Genomic DNA, 26,278 nt, shown 5'->3' with positions numbered 1-26,278 from the left:
TTCAAAAACAAAAAATAATAAAACAAACAGAAAGTTCTCATATGGCATGCCCAGAATTGCACTGATGGGACACTGTCACTGAGCTAAGTTGAAAACTATGGCATTGATTCTATGGAGAAACACCTCCCCAAACCTCAATCCTCAAGAGGAGACTGAGGCATTCAGCAAGTTTCAAAACATGGGACCTGGCAACCAGGATAGAAGTTAGAACTGGACTCCACCCAGTCACAATAAAAAGCAACTTGTACTAACAGAAAGAGAAATAGTATGGGGTACAGTATGGGAACTAGGGTATCTCCTCCAGGCCGGGTTAGTAGAAAGGATCGGGTTTTTTCAAATGGGCATAAGCTGCTCCTACCCTACATTCTGGCATATTGAGAGGGATATTAAGGTCCCAATGGTAAGGCAAAGACTGCTAGAGGTGGGAAAAGAACAGAGAAGTTTAGGATTAGGCTGGCCCTGACTGCTTAAAGTACAAGATCCTACGGCATTTTGTGAAAGCTACTTTCATGCATCAACCTGAAGTGGTTTTTTTTTTTTTTTTTTTTTTGGATTAGATTAACATTTAAATCAGTGAACTTTGAGTAAGAAGATTGCCTTCATAATGTAAGTAGTCCTCATCCAATCAGCTCAAGACCATAACAAAACAAAAAGATCTGCCTCTCTGTGCAAGAGGGAGTTTTCCAGCAAACTGACTTCAGACCTCATCTGTACTACTGGCCCTCTGGGGTCTTGAGCCTGCCAGCCCACATTGTAGATGCAGACTTGCCAATCTCCATAATCATGTGCACCAGCTCCTTATACTCTCTTTCTCTCTATATGTAGACACACACATCTTATTGGTTCTACTTCTCTGGAGAATCCTAATACACACTGGAAACTACACCTCAAAAATATAAGACAATTTTGAAAGTTGAAGAGTCAGATCAACACTTTGGAGAATAATTCATATTATTTACTCCTCTGGGGTCTCCACAGCTGCTTAATACATCATATTTAGTAACATACACTCAAAAATAAGATTACGTTTGTTGAATAAATATAATCTGCAAAACAGTCTTTTTTCAGAGCTATTTAAAAAAATTTTTTCAAAGCTTCTTATTTATTTATTTTGAGAGAGGGAGAGTGTGTGCACATTCATGTGAGCGGGCAAAGGGCCAATAGAGAGGAAGAAAGAGGATCCCAAGCAGGCTCCACATTGTCAGCGTGAAGCACAGCCTGACTCAGGGCTTGAACTCATGAAGCATGAGATCATGACCCGAGCCGAAATCAAGAGTTGGACACTTAACCAACGGAGCCAGCCAGGCACCCCTTTTCAGGGGTATTTGAGAAAAAAAAAAGCAATCCAACAAATAACATCATTTATATTAATGTGAAGGATGCTATGTCTATAAAGGGAATAATTGATCATGGCTAGTCTGGCTTCCTAAGTTAGTTTTTGTTACTTCACTTTATATTATGTATGGTCTTTTCCTAGTTGCTAGGGTTATGCAATAACCAATGAGGGAAAGCCACTGCTTTCATCAATAATAAACACAAGTGAGTCTACCAATGATTTTCCCAGCGTTAACGCCATACGCAACAATTTTAAGAATAAAAAAAACAAAATATAAAACACCTCCAACAACAACCTCCTAAAATTTATTTTTAACTTTGCAAACTTGTTAAGCACTTTCTCTTCAAAGCTTTGTCCCTGGTTCTATAAAGCAAAATCTTCAAGGAACTGATATTCTCCTCAGGTGAAATATACACTTAATTTTCCCATAATGTCTGTGATTTGCAATGATTTACTGACCTCTCTAGGATATCAAGTATTCTACCATTTTAAGTGCACAAAGGAATAGGGACCCCTGCCATGGTAATATTACTCTTTATTACTCTCAGAGGGACACTTGACACAGGAGGTTAGTGAGACCAATCTTTATATGTAGCCTTTTGCCCTCAGGAAATCAGAGAATGTGTCACACTAGGTCCACTGTCTGTCTCTGATGTCCTTCAGAGAGCTTAGTCTTTCACTGGGCCTGGTAAAGACAGAAGGTATGTTATTCTGTTAGCAACTACTGTTTCCCAACTGCCTTGAGATATTTTATTTTGTATATGATACTTCTATTTCTCAGTCTTTAAAATAGTGTGTGTGTGTGTGTGTGTGTGTGTGTGTGTGTGTGTGTATTTGGTAAGGCTGCTGTAATAAAATATCACAAACTAAGTGGTATACATGACAGAAATTCATTGTCTTGCAGTGCTGGAGCCTAAAAATACACATTCAAGGTGTTATCATTGTTGATTCCTTCTGAGAGCTGTGAAAGAAGGATTGGTTGCAGCCTCTTTCCTTGGCTTGCTGATGCCGTCTCCACGTTCACATGGTGTTTTCCCTGGATGTGTGCCTATCACCAAATTTTCCATTTTATAAGAACACTAGTCATACTGGATTAGGGCCTATTGTAATGATCTCAATTTGATTTGACTACATCTGTAAAGACCGTATCTCTGGGGTGCCTGGGTGGCTCAGCCGGCTCAGCATTCGACTCCTGGTTTCAGCTCAGGTCATGACTCACAATTCTGTGAGTTCGAGCCCCTCATCAGGTTCCTCATTGACAGTTGGAGCCTGTTGGGGATTCTCTTTCTGTCTCTCTCAACCCTCCTGCTCTCTCTCTCTCCCTCTACATAAACAAACAAACAAACAAACAAACTTCGGCGGGGGGGGGGGGGGGGGGGGGGGGGGGGGGAGGGGAAGACCCTATCTCCAAAGAAGGTCACAGTGGTACTGGGCATTAGGACTTCAACATATTAATATGGGTTCAGAGGCACAAATGAACCCAGAACAGGGACTCTGTCAAAAAGAATGCCTGGCCTGATCTTCAGTTCACCATGAGTATCCAGCCAGTATTCTCACCCTAAACTATCATAGTATCTATCACACGACCATTTGTTGTGTGATTCTCTGTTACAGGCATTGTTGTGCATGTGTGTGTAACATGTGTATGTAACACATGTAAAAATACAACAATCTTTATGGGTCAAAACTGCTATGTTTTTACAAATGAGGGACATGAGTCTGACAGAGATTAAGTAGCTTTGGACAAAGAAGTCAGAGTTGCTGTTCCAACAGAGGTCTGCCTGACACCAAACTTAGTACCTTTTCCCCGCTACTGGGCTACTTTATGTACTTTCAACTCCATTTTGTTGTACCTTCTGTGAATAAGACGCTATGCCCTAAGTGGCATACTTTACCTTGGAAGCACAGGTGACCCTTGAACAACATGAGTTTGAATTGCACGGGCCCACTTGTATGTGGCTGTTTTTCAAAAAATATATACATTTTTGGTGTTGATAAATACAGTAAAGAACTTTAAATGTATTTTCTCTTCCTTATGATTTGCTTTTCTCTAGCTTACTTTATTGTATGAAAACAGTATGTAATACATATAACATACAGAATATGTATTAATCAGCTGTTTAAATTATCAATAAGGTTTCCAGTCAACAGCTATTAGTAGTTAAGTTTTTGAGAAGTCAAGTTATACTTGGATGTTTAACTGCACGGGGAGGCAGCGCCCCAGCTCCCCTGCCCCACTTGTGTTGTTCAAGGACCACCGTAGGTATTAGTCTCTCTACAAGGTGAATGCTTCATTTGCTTCTGTTTACCATTAGCATTCTCAAATCCCTCCAGGAATTCCTCAGCTTTCCCTAAATCTAATCCTGCCTCAAAGCCTTGCTATGACAGTTAAGTGATTTAATGTTTTCAAGTGCTATGTTTAGAGTAGGCCAACTGCTCTTACAAATCACCCAGACCTCTCAGTGGCTTAACACAATACAGGTTTATTTTTCATTCACTTTATAGTTCAATGCAGGTTGGGGAATGGAGTGGATCTGCTCTAAACACTTATTCAGGGACCCAAGGTCCTTCCATCTAGTGACGCTGTCATCCCTCAGGTCTTCAAGGTCCACCCCCTATTTTCTGCATCTCACTCACTGATAAAAAAGAGGAGAGAGAGAGAATATATGGAAATTGTACCTTTGAGGGCAGGGTTTAGAAGTGCATATATCATTTCCAACAACATTCTAACTGTTATAATGTAGTCACATAACAAGGTTAGGTGGGAAATGTAGAAGTAAAAAGGAGCAGGACAATGGCAAGCAACTAGCCAATTTTCTAAAATCTCTTAACAAAACGCTTGGCATAAGAGCTCAATAATGCAATTTATTAGGTAGGATCCATTGTTAAATCAAGACTGGTAACTTTGTGAAGTCAACATGACCCAACTAAGCTAAGAAGATAGATACAACTATGCAAGGTATGTTGAAGACAGAATATAAGAACTGTCTGATAACCTAACTAATTTATACTATTGAGGATATAAAGATAATAATGCCTAGACCTTGTCTTCAAGGAATTATATACTTCTTATTTATTTTATTTAATTTTTATGTTTATTTTTGAGAGAGAGAGAGAGAGAGAGAGACAGAATGCAAGTGGGGGGGGGGGAGGGGCAGAGAGAGAGGGAGACACAGAATCTGAAGCAGGCTCCAGGCTATGAGCTGTCAGCACAGAGCCCGACACGGGGCTCGAACCCACTAACTGTGAGATCATGACCTGAGCCGAAGTCACATGCTTAACTGACTGAGCCACCTAGGCGCTTAGGAATTATATACTTTTTAAATTATCAATATCAACAGTAAAAATGTCCAATTTATACTCATCAAAATATATTTATAATAATTATTCAGGACTAGTTTTGTGTTAACATCTTAGAAAGAAATTAGTTCCTTTTTGCTAATTTGCTCATTAGGTGACCTCTTCTATTTATAATTAAATGTCATCAACTTCATCAACAAGAATATATTCAAGCTCAAAATCAATCAGGCAGAACTGACTTAATTCAGGTCGGACTCAGGCTAGAAACAGTTGGGAATTTGTAGCACAGATCAGTGGAGAGGGACTTGAAAATAGGATATATATGATTGGGGGCAAAGTGAGCGTAATGGAGTGAATTAAAAAGACAGCAAACTAAAGATGAAATGCAGTTTCAGTCAGAAATGGTAACTAAGTATAGTATGTTGAAACTTGAGAAGGAAAAGGAAATTAGCATTAAAAAAAGGCATGCCCTTTAAAAAACGGAGACTAAGAACATACTAAAGATTTAGCAATGGACAGAAGGAAGGACACAGGTAGGGGGAGCTTAGTAGGTCAGTATGTCAGAAAAACACTAGGAAAAGGTGAGTTCTGAGGATGTCTGTGCATCATGTCACAGTGTTCCCAGCTAAATGGAATTCTATGAAGGTCGGTGGTTATTCCTGGCTAAAGAGCTGGATGTGGGCTAAGAAAAGTGAGCTATTCAGGGCTGAAATGAAGTGGTAGATATGGGAGAGCACAGTACAAATGGAAGTGAACTACCAGAACCATGACATCCACGTTATCATACCTATAGGAAAGGAAATCATGTGCAAAAAAGACACCAAAATGTCCATGTTAAGTAGAACCTTCCCAGCCCCTCTCTGGATTTATCTTGACATTTAATTTGCATAATCAGATTCTGAGTTCTTTTTATTTCTCCTGGATTTATTGTTGTCATTTTGAATCAGGAAGGTTTCCTACACTGTACACCTTTGGAAAGAGGTGGCTAAAAGGAGAGACAGGTTTGGGAGGTTGTGGCTATCACCAAATGGGGTGACAGAGGAAGATCCCCTGCTTTGTACAGAGCCACCACACAGCCTCGTCCCCTTTAACTTCATGTGCAAAGCACCGGGTATAAATAGGATGAGATGTTTTCTTAGATCCAGTAGAACTGTTCTTCAAATAAGCTGAACGAAATCTTGGTGGCTAACGTAGAGAAGTTTTCACACATCTTATAGCCCGGTAGAGCCTAAACTTTCTTTGTATCTCAGAATAGCTGTGGACAGTACTGAGAGTCGAGATTACTTCCTTATTTTTGACAAGAAAAACATGACCCAAAGAATTAAAATTACTGTCTCAAAGTCATAGATCTTCTAATTGGTGATTCTGAATATGAACACTGATTTATGACCCAAAGCTCATTTCACAGTCATATTGCTGACATTAAAAGCCAAATTAATCTCCTGATTATGGCGCAGGTAGGCTTGCCCAGCAGTAAAAAAGCTTTGCCAAGTAAAAAGTAGTCTTGTCAGGGAAACCAGGCATTCATGCATGCATGTGAGTGCACACGCGCACCTGCACACTCACGTGTGTGCAAACACACCACCTCCAGTTATAACTTAAAACAAAGAGAATCAGTGCAGTAGACAGCATAGGCAGATGATTGGTTTTAAAATATCTGGTACCCAAAGGAGATCAAATACAAGTTTAAATCTTCACTTTAATCCATCCAAGCCCAATAATTCACACACAAATCTACCTAGTTTAAAGAAAAATAAGTTGGGTGGTGTTCAGCTGGTAACTAACATTGCATAGGCATTTACATTGAGTCTGGAATGGGAAATAGAATCAATATACTATAATGACTTATTTTATCCTTTTATTTAGTCATTGATTCAACAAATATTCACTGAGTCCTTCTGAATTCCCAAACATTTTAGTAGATGTCAGGTCACAGTGAAAATGTAAATTGCAAAAAAAAAAAAAAAAAAAAAAAAAAAAAAAAAAAAAGCACACCTATTTTCATTAAAAGTATACTTATTATCACAGGTCTCCCTCTAGTTAATAAGCATTATCACTTGTTCTGACCTAACTTTGCTTACTTTTACACTATTATCTGCTAGATTTAATTAACAGTATCTGTGAATAATCAAAACAACTGAAATAATATAGAGGAAAGGTGGCATATATCATGAATGTAGCATCTTCTTTGCCTCAATCTATTTGTTCATTTTTTTTTCTTATTATAAATCCTCAGGCTTCCTAATCTCCTCATCTGTCAAGCTTGACTTTATTACCAGGCATGCTCTTATAACAATGAATGCGGTGAGTTTGTCTCCCCCAGAAAAGGGGTTCAATCAAAGAAGGTCATTTTATTCTGATTTGAGAAAATTTAATTATCTCTGCTGTCTTTATAATTTGCATATTTTACCCACAATGCACCATAACACATTTTCTTTTAAAATTATCATGACCTATAGATGAGTCATTTTTATCCTTGTGGCTACTGTTGAGTAAAGTGATGGACAGATTGAGAAACTTCTGCAATTACTGTTTCAGTCCAATCTAACTGAATATATGTTAGGGCAGAATGGAGGCAAGAGATTTCAATTGTCCTGATCTGATTCTTTTTTTTTTCTTTCTTTCTTCAAATCTGTCAGTGACTGTAATAGCATTGATACGATCTCTGAGCTGCTTGTCTACCATGACTTACACATTTTAAATTTAAACTAACTTCCCTTTTTCTATGTATCTCATATTTCCTAAAGCAGTGGACTAGTAAGCGGAAAGGTACACACCATGTAATGGGTAGGTAATTCTCTCCTCATAAACATCTTGAAAGATAGAGCAAAGAAATACACAAAGCCAAAGCCAACCAAATAAAAAGAAAACAAAGACAGAAACTAACACCCACTGCTATGACACTGTTACAGGAACACTGGGGATTTATAAACACAGAGTATCTCACATCACATTGTGCTTAGAATAAAAAAATCACCTTAAGCAGGTTTTGATTAATGAGACACTCAAGAGGTTAATTGGGCTAAATTTTGACCTGGATTTTCTTCTAAAGGCTAATTATGAAGTTTGTGTAACTCAATCTATAGTGTTAGAAAACATCATGGTTTCAGAGCTGCCAATTCTCCTTTCCCTCTATTTTTACACATTATTATTAGGTTTTCATTCTGGTTTGCTTTTTAGGATGGGAGAATTTAGCTTAGGGTCAATAGCCCAGCCTTGAATTATGATGAGATTCAAAAAAGTCCCCATCCTTACAAGCAGATTTCTGACAGCACTGAATTTTATTATTACTAACTGTATAATTTATCAGCATGTGAGACAAACTTATATGACACTTTTGCAAATGAAATAGTTCATCTTTTTTTCAAGCATACCAATAAATGCCACCAACCTCTCACACTCCCCACATAAACCGAGTCCAGTTATAGAAAGCGGGACCCTTTCATATCTTCACTTCTGTTAACTTATGATTTTTTTCTGAGATTGAAAAGCTTTGTTTCAGAGCCTGTGGCTCTTTTTAAACATGCTTAAGGAACTTTTTGTTTTGTTATTTTCTTCCTTTGAAGCAAGTTAACGTTTCTTTTTATTCTTTTGATAGGAAACCTCCAAAAGCTATTGGAGGAAAAAAAAAACCTTCAGATACAAGTTTTAAATCTGTAAGGATGTTATTTCTTCTCTGACTTACCAAGATTTCCATGCAGGCGGGTGACTTATTTCCTTTGTTGCCTTCCTCTAGTCCTTAGCTCTCAAGTGAGTAAGGCTAATTATTTGTCAAATTAATTTTTGTCATTTTTTTAAGTATAATTTATTGTCAAGTTGGCTAACATACAGTGTATACAGTGTGCTCTTGGTTTAGGGAGTAGATTCCGTGATTTTTAAAATTACAGAATTATTACTGAGTTCTTATTATGTAACGGATGTCTTGTGCTACACACTTGTATGTGTGTCAATCCATTAAAGATCACAAAAACTCTGTGAAAATTGTTATCTCCATTTTTAGAAGATGAAATAGAAGGATCACAAGATTTACCCAAGTAAGTAAATAGCAGAGCCTGAGATCAATGTAACTGTATTTGTCAGGCTCTAAACCCCATGCTTTTAGCCATTACTCAGTCACCAATGGAAACAACTCAACAGTGTGCCAAATAGGTCACGTGTTTCCCTCTACTCGTCAGTCCTTCTTGCTGTTAGCCGGGGCCATGTGAGTCATTTAGCAGTGGGATGTGAGCAGAGCTGCTGGATGCTATTTTCAGTCTGAGGTAATTTAGGGTAGGTGTGTATTTTTCTCATTTTCTTTCCTCCTGCCGCAGCCAACCTGGAAGCCACAAGTTGGCAGTAACCTAAGATGGTAGAACCTCCAAGTGCCCAACTTTCCGAGTTCTAACATGGAACAAAGCCACCCTCCATTTTCAAAATGTGCTTTAGATTTGTGGTAAGAATATAATGAGATTTGGAGGGTAATTTGTTACTCTGGAAAAATCCAACCTTTCCTAACTACTATAGTGTCCTGTGAGAAAGAAAAAATGGACTATTTAGTGATTAAATGCATATATGATCTATTTCATTGGTTCCAAGTGAGTATATATTATATTAACAAGGATACATGATTCTCATAACTGGCAATACATGATATCACACATCTGGAAGAACAGAATAAAAAAGTATACAGGGGTACCTGGATGGCTCAGTAGGTTGAGTGTTGGACTCTTGATTTCGGCTCAGGTCATGACCTCATGGAACTGAGCCCTGTGTCTATGTGGAACCTGCTTAAGATTCTCTCTCTCTCTCTCTCTCTCTCTCTCTCTCTCTCTCTCTCTCTCTTTCTCTCTCTCTCTCTGTCTCTCACCCCCTCTGCTCCTCTCCACAACTCACACACACTGTCTCTCTCTGTCTCTGTCTCTAAAATAATAAAAAATTTAAAAGTATACAGATGCCACAAAATACTACCAATATTAACCTTTTGAGAATCTTTGTTCAAGAGTTTTTTTCTTTCTTTTAATCAAAGAGGAAAAATTCTGGAACTTTGTATTCTTCAGTTAATAACATTTACTACTCTATCTGATTATAAGCCACTGCTAAGTCAGCCCTATCTGAGACCAACAAAAATTTGGGAGAGAAAGATACAAATGTTGGGGGGACTTATAGGCATGGAATGGAGAGAAGAGCCTATCTGATACATGCTGTAGATAAGGTCTTAGTCCTCTGTATAAAGATTTCAAGACAAACAGGAGTCAGAGTTTCAAGTAGTGTTAGTCCTTGCAAAATGTGACTCACTCACATAATGAGTTTCAGTTTGTTCAAATTGGAAAAAAAAAAAGACTGTTAGTCACAGAATTGTCTTTTCTAAATATATGCACAGAAAATACCATTAGGAACTTTACTTTGGGAGAAGAGAAAATATGTGTGTCTCAGTATGGAATAACCAAAACTGTGGAATATCACAACACTGAACCATGTGAATAGGTAAATTAGTGAAATCATGTTGCTAAAGCTGTTGCTTTGGACTAGGATCCAGGAGTATAGCTGTTTATACAATCGTAGGCAAGTCATTAACATGCCAGGTTCAGCCTTGTGCAATTTGTAGAAATTCGTGTAATGTGGAAAAATAATGTCTGAAATATCTCCTAGCCTGAATATTCTGAAAATCTCTAAATCTTATAGCATAGTGGTTAAAAACATATGCTCTTAACAGCTTTATAACCCATCATATTACCTAACCTTTTTGTAGTTAATTTTCTTGATCTATAAAAATTAAAGTAATAATTGATCTCATAAGATTATTGTGTAAATAAAATTAGGATAATACAAATAAATGATGAGAATTGTGTCTGACATATAATAACTACTTAATAAATAATAACGAGTTCTGTAGATAAAGTAATACATATTTTCAAAGTTGTTCATGCCCTAACAGATGTTGGGGAGGAAAAATGTTTATTTTACCCTTTAAGGTTCTTCTGGCTGGTGTAGGAGTTAAAATGACATGAGACAGATTAACAGAAGAAAATACAAGGTAAATATGTATGTACTGGGATTCCATAAGAAAAATGAGGCCCACAGGCAATCAGGAAATTGACGTTCATACGCCTTCCAGGGCTAAGGAGAAAGAGTTAGAGGTCTGGGACTTAAAAGAGAAGGCAGACAATTCACAGGAAAATGAAAAAGAGTAAATGTTTGGTAAACAAATGTTTGCTGGGCCATACAAAAACAATGGGACACAAAAAGAAATTTTCACAGACTTTGCTAATCTCCTCTCCACCTATCACATCTAGTTCATATTATGCTATAGTTATCTATGGTGATAGCTCTCTTCCTGGAGCAGATCCTCTACCTAAATTTTTTTGGGCAGTTAGACAGAAAGGTCAAAGGTTCTTCATTCAAATTATTTTCCTTTTTTTTGGAGCCAATCATCTCAGCTCAAGAGATTTATTTGTTTTCTCTATTCTTAATATGCTGTAGATGAGTCTTATTTCTCAGCTGGAAGCTGAACTAGAACTGGGGGAAGAAATGTACCCCAAAACTGGAAAGCTCTCCTCGCAATGTTTGTCACTATGACTAGAACAATCAACAGTCTATTCCAGGAAGCAAAAGTATAATACATAGGAAGCTTGGAGGATGGGGAAATCTCATTAAGTGACAACAAGAGGAAGATTTTGCTAAAATGCTGGCCTTTTTCAGATGATTTTAAAGGAATTCAATAAAGATAATTGGATTCGTGATTAAACAGAGGTAAGAGGCAAGCACGGTGCTAAGGGTAGAAAGGAAACTGAGGTAAATGTCACAGTGATGGTCCCTTTGAGGTCTCTTAATAGAAAAACCTTTCCTAAATCTGCATTTTACTTTAATACAAATGACCTTTCTTTTATGAAACCAGAGGAAAACTATATATATTATTTTCTTTAACATGAAAGACTTTTATGTATTTACGTGTACCCTATATTTTTCTGGACCCTAAATTTGAGATTAAGCGAGAGAAATGTGCTTAAATTCTACCATTATTCTTCCTTCCTTTAATATTATGTAAGGAAGAAACATATCAGTGGAAAAGTCAGAAAGATGTGTACTGGCAGATTAACAACAAATACATATTGTGCAATCTACAGATGTTCTATGGCTTAAAAGTTCTCTATTTTTACAAGCCAATCTGATTTTCACTCGCTCAGCGCAACAGACTCCCAACCTACTCCCCTGGGACCTTTCTGCTGTTACCTTCCAAAACAGATTAATTAGTACCTGGAAAAGCCATGCAGGGGTGCTGGTAACTGCTCAACTACTCGCTGAGACTGTAGTCATTTCCAGAAGGAGAAAGGGTGCTCTGCTGCCGATGTAATAGGTGAGCTTTGTTTATACAATCCAACATTAACTGAAAGACAAAGGAGATATAAGTTGGGTAAGGAATTTTCCAGTTAAGAGTCAACATACGATGTCACTTCTCTACAAGAACCTTGCCATCCCCAAGTATAGTTCATTCAAGCTGAGGCCTGCCTATCTCTTTCACAGTGACACCAGCATCTGACACATTCAGGGGATGCGTGGCTGTAATCTGAGCCAAGATACTAATTATAAAGAACATGAAAGGATGCTAAATTTGGCTTGAGAACAAAAGCAAATGCCTGTTCTTTTAAAAATCAGTTCTAACATTTGATCTTCTTAACCATCTTTGGTGATTGTAATAACACTGGAAAATAACACTGCATAAAGGATTAGTAAACATTGCTAAGAAAGAACTGGCACAAAGATAATAAAATTACATTTGGTTAAGAAACCTGGTTCCCTCTTAGGGCCTCCCTCATATATTCAATCTTTTTGTGTTTTTTTGCCAAATCACTGCCTGATTTCATTATTCATAACAATCATCTCTAATAATATGGATAAAATTTTTTATTGTTTTTACTTGGCGGGGAAAGATTTCTTTGGCTTTAGTGAAACCTACATGATTGAAAGTATCGTACAGAAGATTGTCACAAGCAGATAGGGCTTGTTCTTAGCCATGTGTTCTCATTCTGTACTGTTCTCTGTTCCTTAATTATGCTTCACTACAGATGTTGTCCTCTATTTCCTCATCCTTCATGCCTTACAACTTCACGACCCCAATTCCATCTGAGCCTGTTGTGCACCCTCCTCTCAACTGAGGACAAATTGGTTTAGCTTTAAGCATTCCATCTTCGTATGTTGAAACCTTTCCCAACTGCAGTTCACATTCGACTGGGTCACTTTCCTCACCAACAGAAGAGAACCATGTACTGGCTGTGTTGGTTGTCAAAGAAAACCCCAACACTGTCAAATCGTCTCAATACCTGCAACGTTTATAACACAGCTACAAGAATTGGTATCAAAGGCGCTTTGAGCATACTTTTTCTCTAAAAGCTTAAAGTTTAAGTCCTGTAACCAACACGAAACCCTAATCCCCCAAGGTGTACAGGTAGAGCGGTCATAAAGAAAACACTTACCCAGGAGAGACTATCGATTTTGAACCCTGCCAGATGAATCTAACGCAGAACATGCTCTAAAATGCTCCGGGGAAAAAGTCCCCTTTGTTTCCCTTCTCTGAACTTTCTTCTTGGATAAATTCAGGCAGTTTTCCAATTCATGAACACTTCCCTCCGGCAAGGTCTGATCATTGTAAATGTGTTGCCAGGATGGCAGACTCTCTTCTTTGGCAGAAACCCCAGAGCAAACAGATAATGTGCCCGGGAAACCAAGTTCCCAATCCTGGGAAGGTCAAACTGAGATGAACTGCGAGGCAAGTCACTTCTCAATCATGCTGATTTCTTCTACATTAAATGATGCTGGGAAGCACAGACACTGGCAACACTGCTATTAAGATAAGTTTGACTCATTTAACAGCAGTAGTAAACCTAGGAGGCTGACTCAAATGAGCAGACGCCAGTGACACTAGTAAACAAGTGTTCACACCTGTTAACAGCTGTGTGGCTTCCCTATTCCAGGTGTGCTATGTAAACTCAACTCAATGCCACATTTATCACCTATTAAGGGTTATCAAATTGCATTGTGCAGACTATCCCTCTGGAAATTGTCACAAATAAAGCTTGGCGTCATTTGTCCGGGGCCTCAATAAAGTGGATGTAGATGCACAATGTAAATCTAAGATCGTATCAAATAGGCTCCAATTAAAATTCTGTACTATAAAGAATACTCCAAAGCCATAGCCCTGGAAGACTGCCACAAACCACTTAATTCTAATATTTCTAAGAAGTCAGTGGGAAACTTTCTTGCTGGATTTTTTTTAGGAAGAGCAGTCACAAGGTGGGGACGGGGCAAATGCAATCATGTGAACAATTGTGATGGAGAGAGGCAGACTGCCTTCTACAAAGCCAATCAAAACCAGACCTGCCAATTTGCAGATTATATTATAAATTCTGTGGTAATGATGGGAGAGAGACTGGGTGGCAGAGTTTCTAGGGACTACTTAGGCAACTAATATGATTGTAAATTTCTCCCACCACTACCTAACATACTTAATAAACGGAACACTCCTACCATAGGTAGTGAGCCCCCGGAATTCTGAATTGCAGAAATTTGTGAGTTGGAATGTAGCTTAAGAGTTGTCAAATATATCCTCCCTCTGATATAGTAAGCTTTTCCACAGAATGTCTCTAAAGTCACTCATGAGCTGCTATTCAAATATTTCTAGCGATATTTCTAGCGATGAAGAACTCAATTCTTCACAAGAAATGTATTTCATTTCTGAAGATCACATTCCTCATTTAAGCTAAAGTATTCTTCCCCATAATTGTATATGAAATTTTATATTAAAATTCTATTCTAATCCATTTGGTCTTACTGCTTCCCACAAGAATGTAGGTTTCATGACAGCAGAGGCTGTGTTTGTATGGTGTATTTTGTTTTACCTACATCATGCACATGGGCTGGCAATGGGCAGAATACACACACATGTTTATTGAATGAGTGAAACAATAGAAGTTAACCTTCCTCTTAGCATCTCAACAATCTTGAAGATGTTTAAGAACAATTGAAAATCCTTTAATTCACATCTTATGTTTTAATTTTTACTCATATTTTGCCATCCCAGTTGCTCATCCATGGGTTTATTTAAGTCCTATGTATGTGTGAGTGTGTGTGTCTTGAGAAAGAGAAAATATGCCTAAGCCTTATCATATACCTGCTCATATTCCTTGGCCATTAACAACTTTAAAATGGTGTAGTCACTTTTATCAAGTCCAGAGTGCTTTGCCCTAGTGTATCAAAATCATGGTCTATAACTCTGAACGAGGACACCATCTACACTGCTGCTCTGCCAATCTTGTCTCCTTCAATGTCATAGATTAAAATAAAAACAGTATTAAAAATACCACCTACTCCTTCATTTCTATCAGTTTCTTATGCAGGCCTTGAAATATATCTATAAAATAGTGCTCATCACTTTAAGAGACAAAACAGATGAACATAAGGGAAGGTAAACGAGAATAATATAAAAACAGGGAGGGGGACAAAACACAAGAGACTCACAAATATGGAGAACAAACAGAGGGTTACTGGAGGGGGTGTGGGAGGGGGGATGGGCTAAATGTGTAAAGGGCATTAAGGAATCTACTCCTGAAATCATTGTTGCACTATATGCTAACTAATTTGGATGTAAATTTAAAAAAAATAAAATTAAAAAAATAGTCCCCATCAAAGTGAAGATAACAGATTTCTACTGATGCCACAGAAGTCTGTGGGATCCCTCAAAATTTAAATTATAATGAACTATACATTTGGTCCTTTTTTCTCCACAAAATTGGAGGCCTCAGAAAATTAGAAAATTAAACTTTTTAATTACTCCCTCCTAACTCATTTGTGGTATTTAATTCTCGGAACCGTTATCGGCCAGAACTGACATTTTTGTCAATCACGAACAAAGATTATGAAAACTCCCTGGGGTCAGCTCTTTCTAAGAAAAACTAGTTCACCTAACAAGTATTTATTTAGTACCTACTATGTGCAAGAAGCAATTCTAAATACCATCTCTGACAAAGATTATAGTTGGAATGGGAGGAATCAGAGAATAAATACAAAATTTTGAGTACAGAAATATATATTAGATAATGCTAGTGGAAAAACAGACCCTTCTATGTGTTCTGGCCAATGCGTAGGAGGGACTGTTGCTCAAAGACTATAAAAGTGACATTTGAGCAAAGAAGTAAAGGAAGAAAGGGTCAGAGTTATGTAGACAATTGGGGGAAGCAGACAGAACACAGTATTTCAATGCTACTCACACCTTACTGTGCATATAAACAAAGGCACCAAAGGTCTACAGATAACCCCAACAGGGCAACTTAATTTGTTGGTATAGTCTGATGATAAGAGATAGGGAAACGGGAAAGGAAAATTATTTTAGTTAAAAAAATCATAATCTTTTCTATAAAACAGACAAGTACTTTAGCCAACTCTTAATCTCAGCAAAATGCTCAGCTTTTGTGATTTTCATTGATGTGGCCATTATTTGAACTTATTTTGGCATACTTTCTCATTTTCATGTGCTGTCTCACTTTTGGATTCCATTAGGTGCTAAATGTGTAAGTGCCAAGAATATCACTTGGGAGCCTGCTTCGCATGAGAATTCTAGAGCCAATTTCACATTCAGAAATGAATGGGAAAGGTTTCAGGAAAGCTATTGAATTTTCATAGGGGTGCTCAAATGAAACCTTGCAGTCATTTGAATTTATTTTATTGCTACACACATATCATATAAATTTGCATTACCTTTTATAAGACATATTTACTTATTTTTCTCAGCCCTATGCTAAACCAGGAGGCCAACTAGACTTTACAGAAATTCTAATTATCCAAAAAAAAAAAATCTTAAGTGGTTTTAGGGCACATTATGCATTCAGCATATGTGTGCAAGCTTTCACTCTCCCTCACACATACCCCTCTGGCTGATTTCTGGAAAACAGATAACCCAACTGTGGTGGAAAGGAAAAGCCTATTAGAGATAGCATCAAATCTTCCACATATTATCTTCTCCTTTCCTTCTCTTGCCTAGGTAACGTAATTCAATTCTGCCTTGGCCATTCACCTTTGACAGAATGTTAAGGTGGTGATTCTACGAGGAAAATCTTTGATAAAATAATTCCATCCTTTGGGTATCTTGGCTTCAAGTATTTATCATCATTTAGAAAAGTGGCTGAAATGTTACCTTTAGGATGGGGACTTAAAGAGACTGAATAAATGCTAAATGCCTTTAGTTGGTTTTGCCCAATACTTTGGGTTGAGTATAAAATGGATCACAGGAAATCTATTTTTTGTCTTTCTGTGCAAAGCTATTCAACATTTATCCATTATCATAGAAACAATTCAATTAATGGCTCTTGGGAACCAGAATATAGCCCTACTATCTACACCTTAATAGCCTCTATATATCATTGCAACCTAATTTCCAGATTGAATTGAATGTAAATGGCAGTTGCCCATAGATTAAAAAAAAAAAGTTTAAATTGTACTATTTTAGTTCCGTTCCCACAATGCTCTCCTGGTATACATATTAAATGCTTTCCTCTAATTCTCACTCTGAGTTCTGTAAATTAATACTGCTATTTTGATTTCATTTAGACTTTTTAATTTTCAGATAAATCATTTGGATGAAAGGGAATTGTTTGCCAGTTGGAGCCTGCTTGCATTATCAGTGAATTATTCAGCAGTATTCTCCCCCACGGTGCTCAGAATATCAGCCCCACTTTCCCCCTCCACCCCCTGGTGTTTTTTTCCCTCTAAGTACTCATGTGAGCAGAGCAGAGAAAGCTGAGGCCACGCAGAAGGAGGATTCCATTTCTCTGGGGCAGGGTGTCAGGAAAGGAGGGCCTGTGTTTAATGTCTTCGTAGCAGCTACACTCATCTGCTCTCTGGTGGAGCAGAGGAACGGGAGGAAAAATTCCCACTGCCAAAGGAAATGAACGTGAAAGTGTTCACCATCTCCGTTATAAGCACTGTAGGTTGAACAAGCTGCTTCTGCTGGTCTCTTCTATTTCATTCTCCAAACACAGAAGATCTGGTGGAAATCTGTGCAGGAAAAAGTAACTGCAAATAGGGTGGGGCTCATCTGTAGAATTGCTGCAGACTGTGTCTGAGATCTCTCCTGGCCTGGCACTCACAGAACTGGAGGGAACAATTCGGTTTAGTGGAAGGGGTGAGGAGTAAGAACTTACGATGCATCTCAGAGGGCATTCCTGATGGCCACTGCGTGACCCCACTGTCCCAGCCACAGCCCACATTGCAGCCCTGATCACTTCACCTTGGAACTAAGAGCTTGTTCTGAGCCACTGGCTTATTCCCACATTTCCCTCCAAACCACCACACTCTGCCAGATGAATCTCCCTGTAAGAGTTTTGCATAAATCCTCCTGCAATTACCCCTGCCTTGCTCCCAGCAAGATAAAGCTCATACACTTTAATCACAGCATTTGACACATTCTGATCTCTTTCCTTGCTATCTTAAGGCCTCTCTGTTCAAATCCTGCCTGGTGGGTTTTTCCTTTTCCAAAAAGATAGAAATGTCTTATTCTCATATGGTGTGGAAAGCCTTCTTGCCTTTTCCCCACGTTATACCGCGTTCAAAAATCAGCTTATGCTCTGTCTGGCCCTTTAGAACACACCCCCTTGGGAAAGTGTCCTGACCAATCTTACTTGCCATCATGTCTCCTTATATACACTGGTATGGTGAACAGAGGCTTCTGCACAACTGTGTTCTGCCCTGCTCACCTGTGCCTTAGGCTGTGTTATCAGGACAACTCCCTGGCATTCACCATCTCCTTCCTCTTCCCCGTTATTCTCTTTGTCTCTTGTGGGTCTGGTGAACTTCTACCTACCCTCCAAAGCCCAACCTTGTTAGCTCCAGATTTGCTCAACATAAGCCTTAGGGAGAATTAGATTCCCCCTCATCTGCATTCCCATTAATCTTTATCGACACATTTCTAACTGCATGTACTTTTTTTTAGAGTTAGTATCTGCACGTTTTTCTCTTGTACTTCTTAATCCAAGCCGCAACTCATTGAGGATAGAAGATGAGATATATTCACTTGTCCTCCAACGTTGGCACAGTAAATGGCACATATCTGGTGCTCAGTCAGACTTTACCACTAAGAAACTAATAGCAGTGTGTCGCTGCTTCTGTTTTTCACAAATTTAAAGTAAAAGTAAATTCACCCCTTCAATTCATCATGATCTTTTTATCTATCTCATCAAAACCAACAGTCCCAAAGAATGCTCTTTTTATATCTCCTTCTTAGGGTCTCTAAGCTCTGGGTAGTAAAGAGTAAAGAGGTTTTCCTACCTGAATAAAGAGCTGAAAAATATGCAGAGCTCTCTTAAAGCAATTCGACGGGCAGGAAAGAAAAGTCTTTCTGATTTTTCATAATGAACAGGCTGGGGTCGCCTCACAGTGACAGACTGTGATACTGACCTCTCAACTACCCTCCCAGGGACTAGAGACTTTACCATACCAAGACTGGCATTAAAAAATTTGATAACAATAGCTGTAACCATGGGAAACTTTCACTCCTCCAGTTTGAATTAAAAAAAAAAATCAAATCTCAGAGGGATGTGTTTTATCATCCCTAACAAAAGGTGCTGCTTAGAAAAAAGAAATGACAGCTTGTAAATTATGAGACATCCATCTGATGCGGGCCTGTCAGTCACCCAGGCCCTCCATCAAGATGAAAGAAAAGTAATAAAAATTCTGGTATCAGGAAGCAAACTTGAGAAATGGAAGTTCAGACAGCCTTTCCTGTGGTCCTGCTATTTTTGCACTGGTCCTCTCAAAATCCACCGCATCCCAAACGCTGGAAAAAGTTAACGAATCTTGGTAACATGGCTTCCTATTCTCTGTGGTTGGGCAGGGAGAAGTGAAAGAATTACAGTATCGTGCACGATGCTGCTCTGGAATAATTTGCATTCCAAATGGGAACAGAAAGTTATGGGGAAAAATTACATCCCTTTCAACATGTTTTCAAGCTAAATTTGGGAGACCAGAAAAATCTGAATAAATTATAAAGCCTACGCCAAACACCTTAGTGATTTAAACTGAACCCAATTTCTTTTAATGTTCCCACATGACTATTTGACATCTTGACTTCTGTGTGTTAACAACATTCAGCACTGTTCTTTTTAATTACTGAATTTCTCTACATTAAAATTAGATCATAAATACTTTTTTTCAAAAATAAAAGAAATAGACCAAAAGATTGAGCCCACACAGGAAATCTCAAAATGGGTAATTTACACACAGGAATTATAATCTTTTGAACTATTTTGACTTCAGGATAATCTCTCTCTCTCTCTCTCTCACACACACACACACACACACACACACACAGACATGCACACACACATATACACACTTGTATACTTACATATATGAGATTATATACATATGTGTATATGTATGTATATACATGTATATACACATATATAGGTATATATACACATATATATGTATACATATACATTTATATATATTTATATAATGTATCACTGAAAATAGGGACTTGAAAGGATTTACATTCTTAATAGTCCAGATATGAAGGCCGAAATCTTTACTCTCAATTTCCTGAATGTCTTTTTACATAAACTACTATAATAGTCAAAGAAGAAAAAGAAAAAGAAATAAAGAATGAGGAGGCAGAGGAAGAAGAAGAAAGGAGGAGGAGGAAGAGATGAAATAATGGGAGCCTGATATGATGGAAGAATCTATAGTAATGACAGTGAGCAGGACACATCCTGTGCTGCCATGGAGGAAACAGACCAGCAGGTATTTAAATTGGGTTCAAAACAATTTTCCTGTTCAGTAAAATTATTACTCGAGGCCTGTTGGCCTTGTCTATCCTATGGTTTGTACCTTCTGGCAACTCCTCCCCACCCCCAGTGGATACAGGTGCTCCGCATACAAAGCAATTTCATATAGAAGATTTGCAAACCGGGCCACAGATCCTTGTCACCCCTTCTCCTCTGCTTGCCTCCATCATGCCCAACTGCCTTGTGCTTAATTTGAAAAGAGGAACTGTAGGTGTGAACTATGCACTCCCATGTGGCACAAAGGACTTGCCAGAGGTATTAGACAGGGTTCTGCAAAGAAACAGAATCAATAGGACAGGTAGAGATATAGACAAGAGGAAACTTATAGGAATTGGCTCACACAGTTAAGGAGGCCAAGAAGTCCCACAGTCTGCTGTGTACACACTGGAGACCCAGGAAAACTAGTGGTGCAGTTCTAGACTGAGTCGAAGGACCTGAGAATCAGGGTGTGACAGAGTCTGAAAGCCCAAGCACCAGGAAAGCCCATGTCTGAAGGCGAAAGATGAATGCTCTCAGCTCAAGCAGAGAGAGAGTGAATCTGCTCTCTTTTTGTTACAGTTCTTATTATATTTGGTTCCTTAACAGATTAGATGATACTCACCCACGCTGGGGAGGGCCATCTGTCTTACTCAGTTCAACAATTCAAATGCTAATCTCTTCCTGAAACACCCCTACAGACACACCCAGAAATAAGGTTCTGCTAGCTACGTGGGCATCCTTTAACTCCGTCAAGTTGATGCATAAAATTAACCATCACACCTGAAAACTGTACTGAGACTTAACCAAACTTTACTGAGCTTCTGCTTGCACTAGGCTAGGACACTAAAGGTGACTGAAGTCCCTTCAGTGCCACTTAAGGTGGCTGAGTCTTTGCTAAAGCCAACACAATACTAACAAACCATGAAATGTACTTTGTCCTAATTCACAGTGCCTAACCATTTTCCACTCACTTCCCTTCTGTGATTTTCCATTTCCCTAGAGCCTCTTGTTTCCCCAGAGCCTCTAGAGCAGCTTTTAGTTCTAGCTTTTTCACTTCCCTATGGCTCCTTTTTGTTCCCTCTGCTCTCCCTTTAAAAACCTCAGTGACTGGGGCGCCTGGGTGGCTCAGTCGGTTAAGCATCCGACCTCAGCTCAAGTCATGATCTCGCGGTCCATCAGTGAGTTTGAGCCCCGCGTCGGGCTCTGGGCTGATGGCTCAGAGCCTGGAGCCTGCTTCCGATTCTGTGTCTCCCTCTCTCTATGCCCCTCCCCCATTCATGCTCTGTCTCTCTCTGTCTCAAAAATAAATAAACGTTAAAAAAAATTTAAAAACCTCAGTGACCTTTGCCTTAATTGTGGTAGGCTCAGTTTACACTGGGGTCTCTCTCGCTTACTGAAATAGTCTGAATAAAATCTGTCTCACTGTTTAACAGTGATCAGTGCTATTTCTCTTTACTATTTCAACAGGACATGTTGGCTTCATAGAGAGCAGTGAATGAGGAAAGCTTGTAAAGAAGGCGGGCGTTATTCTACACATGGTGTAAATGGAAAATGGGATAGAAGATGCTCATAGAAAGACACAGGCTGCATGTTATCACGTGCTCATTGGCCCGGTGTTCACAGATCCTCTAACTTTTTCAAGCAAAATCAGAGATCAGAATTTTCTTTTTAATTTTTTTTAATGTTTATTTATTTTTGAAGGAGAGACAGAGTGTGAGTGGGGGAGGGGCAGAGAGAGAGAGAGGGAGACACAGAATCTGAAGCAGGCTTCCAGGCTCTGAGCTGTCAGTACAGAGCCCGACGCAGGGCTTGAACCCACGAACTGTGAGATCATGACCCGAGCCGAAGTCGGTCACTTAACCGACTGAGCCACCCAGGTACGCCCCGAATTCTTTTTTGAAGTACATCTGCCATACTTTTAAAATGATAAATTACCAAACACCGTAATTGCCAAATTAGTAAACACTACACACACACGTGCGCGCGCACACACACACACACACACACACACACCAAGTTTCCTCGCTTACTGTGGCAGGTTGTGAATGAGAATGTGTATGTGTATATCTCAAAGCCTTCCTGGATTCTAAACAGCCAGAATAAGAAAAGTATTTTCTGTCATTTAATGTAAATTGCTAAGCTCACTGTTGCATCAACTGCTTGAGACAATATTGTAAGCAGAATAACACATATGAGATACCTGTTCTGTGAACTAATGGAAGGATTCTATCTCTGGAGCTGTCAATTACCTTTCAGTCCTGCTAAACTCATTTGAGAAGCAGTCTGTTTCTGAGGCATGGATTATTTGTCTGAATAAACGGGAACGTTATGCTCAACAGACACCATTCTGATTGTGAATGCCACCTCAGTTAGAGTGTCACTGCTAATGCTAGGTAGCTACAGATTTTTAGTTTGGTTACATTTGACAAAACCCAGAATGCTCTGTTTCCTTTGTGTTGAACATTTTATATTGTGTTTCATTACCAAATAAAGGATAAAATCACCCTACGACGGGCATCTACATAAAAGTAACCAAAATAAGATTTGTCCTATTTTGATATCCCCTGCTGAGGCTGGTTTCTACTTTCCTATAGCCTCTTCTCTAAAGAGCTAAGTAGTCTTCTTCCCTTTCTTCTTTCTCCACTTGTTCTCCCTTTTTGTCATTTTATGTCCCTTCCTTCCATTTCCACTGGAGATTATTAATTAACATAGTAATGTTTATGAAAGAGTTCTCCTCCATTTTACATAGTGTTGTCATTCTACATGGGGCTTCCAGGTAAGATATTAAAATGAAATACAGAAAATCTGGGGAACAAACCATACTCAATACTGGATATTGTGGTTGCCTGCACGATAGCTTCCCACCTGCTCCCCTTGGGTAGTTTGGATGAATAAACCCATCTTTCATAAACTCATTGATAGATAAGTCTCAATTTTTTCAGTCAATCAGAATATTCGCTCTCAAGCATTTCAATCAGAGGGAAAACCTGAAATTTAGTGGAATAGTAAAAGATTTTTTTTAATCTGTAAAGAAACAAAGCTAAAAATTTGGTGGTGCCCATATTTTGACCTTAAGAAAAGGACGCTGGGATTAAAGCAGATATCAGAATAGGACAGAGCTAAAAGAACTCTAGAGAAATATAGCTTGTTTTCTTGAAGACATCATAAACCTCAGGAATAAACCTTTCTTTCTGGAGCTTCACCATACTTTTTAATTATGTGGGCTAATATATATAGCTTTATTATTTAAGCCAGAGTTGATTTTGCTATAATTTGCATATAAAAACATATAATTGATATACTACCAATGCAAAGTCATTTGAAAATTTAAAATGTCTCCTAGGCCTATAAAGTCTGACTGTGGCTTGACAGAATATATCGAATCTGTCACTTACTAGCCAAGTGGCTTTAATTATGTTACTTAACAGTCTCATTGCCTAAGTTTTTTTCTATAAAATAGGTATTATAATATCCATTCTACAGAGTTGTTGGGATTATTTGATAAAACATGTAAATAATTACAAACTACATAAAATACTTGGTAAGTGAGGTAGCAATAGAGAAAGAATTTGGGCTTCATTGTCCATGAAAGCAAAATAATGGCAAACAGTGGCAATACTCCTTCAGATACTGGCCAACAGAGAGGAGCGTTTGCCAGGTGACTACTATTAATCCTGTCCCCTTAGCAAGGGGATCAGGAATTTATTCATTCAATAAATATTAGTTGAGTGTTTACTATGTGTCACCTACCATTTAAGATATTAGACATACAGCAGTGAACACAATGGGCAGCATTTTCTGGTTTCATGATACCTATCTTCTATGAGGTAGTCAAACAATACAGTGCACATAAAATGCGTGTCATATGCCAGATGGTGATGAGTACTATGAAGAAAAATCAAGCAGGGAAATGGAATGGGTAGTTTGTGGGAAGAATCAGTCTTAATCTAATCAGGGAGGTGTCCATGGAGAATGGGAAATTTGTGTATAAAGAAGGTGAGCGAGTGAGCCCTGCAAATATCTAGATGAAAAGCATCCAGGCTAAGGGTACATTGTATAGAAAGGACCTGGGGCAAGACTAGGCCAATTGAGTTCAAGGAACTCAAGAAGGCAAGTGAGTAGGGATGGGTGAAGGAAGGGGTAAGTAACAGGCATGAGACCCTAAAAGTAGTAATTGTCCCAGAGGAGACTAGAGACAAACACAACACTGATGTCATTAAACACATGATTCAGCTAACTTCCTTTGTTTTGATTCCATTATCTAACATCTTTTTCTCATTATTAAAATGTATAAATAATTTTTCTATAATTTTGGAAAATATCAAATAGGGAGTTTCCTTCCCTACTGACATTGCTACTAATCTCCAATCCCAGAAGACTCTGTTTTCAACTTTCTTCACATTGTTGCCTCCATATCACTAAATGATATTCTTAAACCATTATTTCATAATTTAAAAATTTTAGAATATTAGCCCTTGATTTATTGCTATCTTAAAGTTTAGTGTACTTTTTCTGTTCCCACTTCCTTTACCCTCAAAGAGTTAGATCCCTTTTACATCTTTTATAATATTTTTATTTTTTAATTACTTTTAAATTTTTTTTCATTTTATTTTTGTGAGAGAGAGATACAGAGAGAGAGAGAGAGAGAGAGAGAGAGAGAGAGAGAGAGAGAGAGAATGAGTGGAGGAGGGGCCAAGAGAGATAGGGAGACACAGAATCTGAAGCAGGCTCCAGGCTCTGAACTGTCAGCACAGAGCCCAACATAGGGCTTGAACTCAAGAACCTTGAGATCATGATCTGAGCTGAAGTGAAGACACTTAACTGACTGAGCCACCCAGGCACCCCTATAATAATATTTTCAAGTCAAAGTTTAAAAATACATCTTTACTTCTTTGTCCAATAACTAAAAACAATATTTCTTGATTCTCCATTTTAAAATTGTAGGCAGCTCTTATCCTCACTCGCTGACACCTTCCATTTTCAAAACTGTGTTATCTGTATTTTTTCTTTGATATTTTCAAGGTTGGTAACATTTACATGCTCTTCTGTGACTATAATTAATTCCGAAATCAATAGACATAACTTAATATGTAAATATTCATCACTGATGATCACATTTTCTTTCATCTACAGTTTTTCCATGACTCTGCCTCTCAGATCCTAATTATCTTTCTTTTATTCTTAAATAGCATATCTTTAGCTGCTTAATTTTTATGCCTTCCATTTTCAGTCTTGCTAGTGTCTTTTAGCCTTATCCCAAACAGATACTTGAAGTCTTCTCTTAATTTCTGTAATAGGTTGGATCCACTGCTTTCCTAACCCAATCTTTCTGTCTCAACTAAACCTTCTTGTGCCCAAGGTATATAACTAAGTACCTTCTTTTAAAGGTTTATATGAGAAGTAAGTATACTGAGTACTTACGACTCTGAAGATGTCTTTTTGTGTCACGCTGAGGTTTACAACTTTGCCTGATGCAATATTCCAAGTGGAAAATATGTTTTCCTCCAACTTTGGGTGCTTGAAGCAATAGAGAAACTCTCAGTTGCTGAGTCTGAAGCTATTCAGACTCCAGTGCCTTTGGACATATTTCTCTTCTTGAAAAGTTGTCTCATCTTTTCATTTGATCCATAGGGTTACAAAATAGTTCAGTGATATGTTTAAGTATGGGATCTTTTCATTCATTTGGTTGGAGATTCTAAACTCTGTTTGCATCTGAAGACAAAGGTCCTTCTCTCTTAAAATTTTATTCCATGGCATCTTTCCTTACATTGTTCTGATTTGTTGATGTGCTTTTAAGAAATGTTATAGTTGGTTATTGGACCCTAGATTTATCTTTTATATTTTACTTTTA

At 38.3% G+C, this 26,278-nt stretch overlaps 1 long non-coding RNA gene across 5 annotated transcripts in view; it reads right to left on the bottom strand.

Annotated features, from left to right (window-relative positions):
* Positions 1-26,278, bottom strand: part of LOC123386161 — a 1,074,166-nt gene that overhangs the window by 125,874 nt on the left and 922,014 nt on the right. For all 5 annotated transcript variants that reach the window (XR_006599871.1, XR_006599870.1, XR_006599869.1 and 2 more), the window contains one exon: positions 11,870-11,999. This is a non-coding gene — a long non-coding RNA (uncharacterized LOC123386161). The remainder of the gene's footprint in view (positions 1-11,869; positions 12,000-26,278) is intronic.

The sequence above is a fragment of the Felis catus genome, chromosome B3, assembly GCF_018350175.1.
Source record: "Felis catus isolate Fca126 chromosome B3, F.catus_Fca126_mat1.0, whole genome shotgun sequence".
NCBI lineage: Eukaryota > Metazoa > Chordata > Mammalia > Carnivora > Felidae > Felis > Felis catus.
The sequence above is the reverse complement of the archived record's forward strand: the minus strand, read 5'-3'. Positions and strand labels throughout refer to the sequence as shown.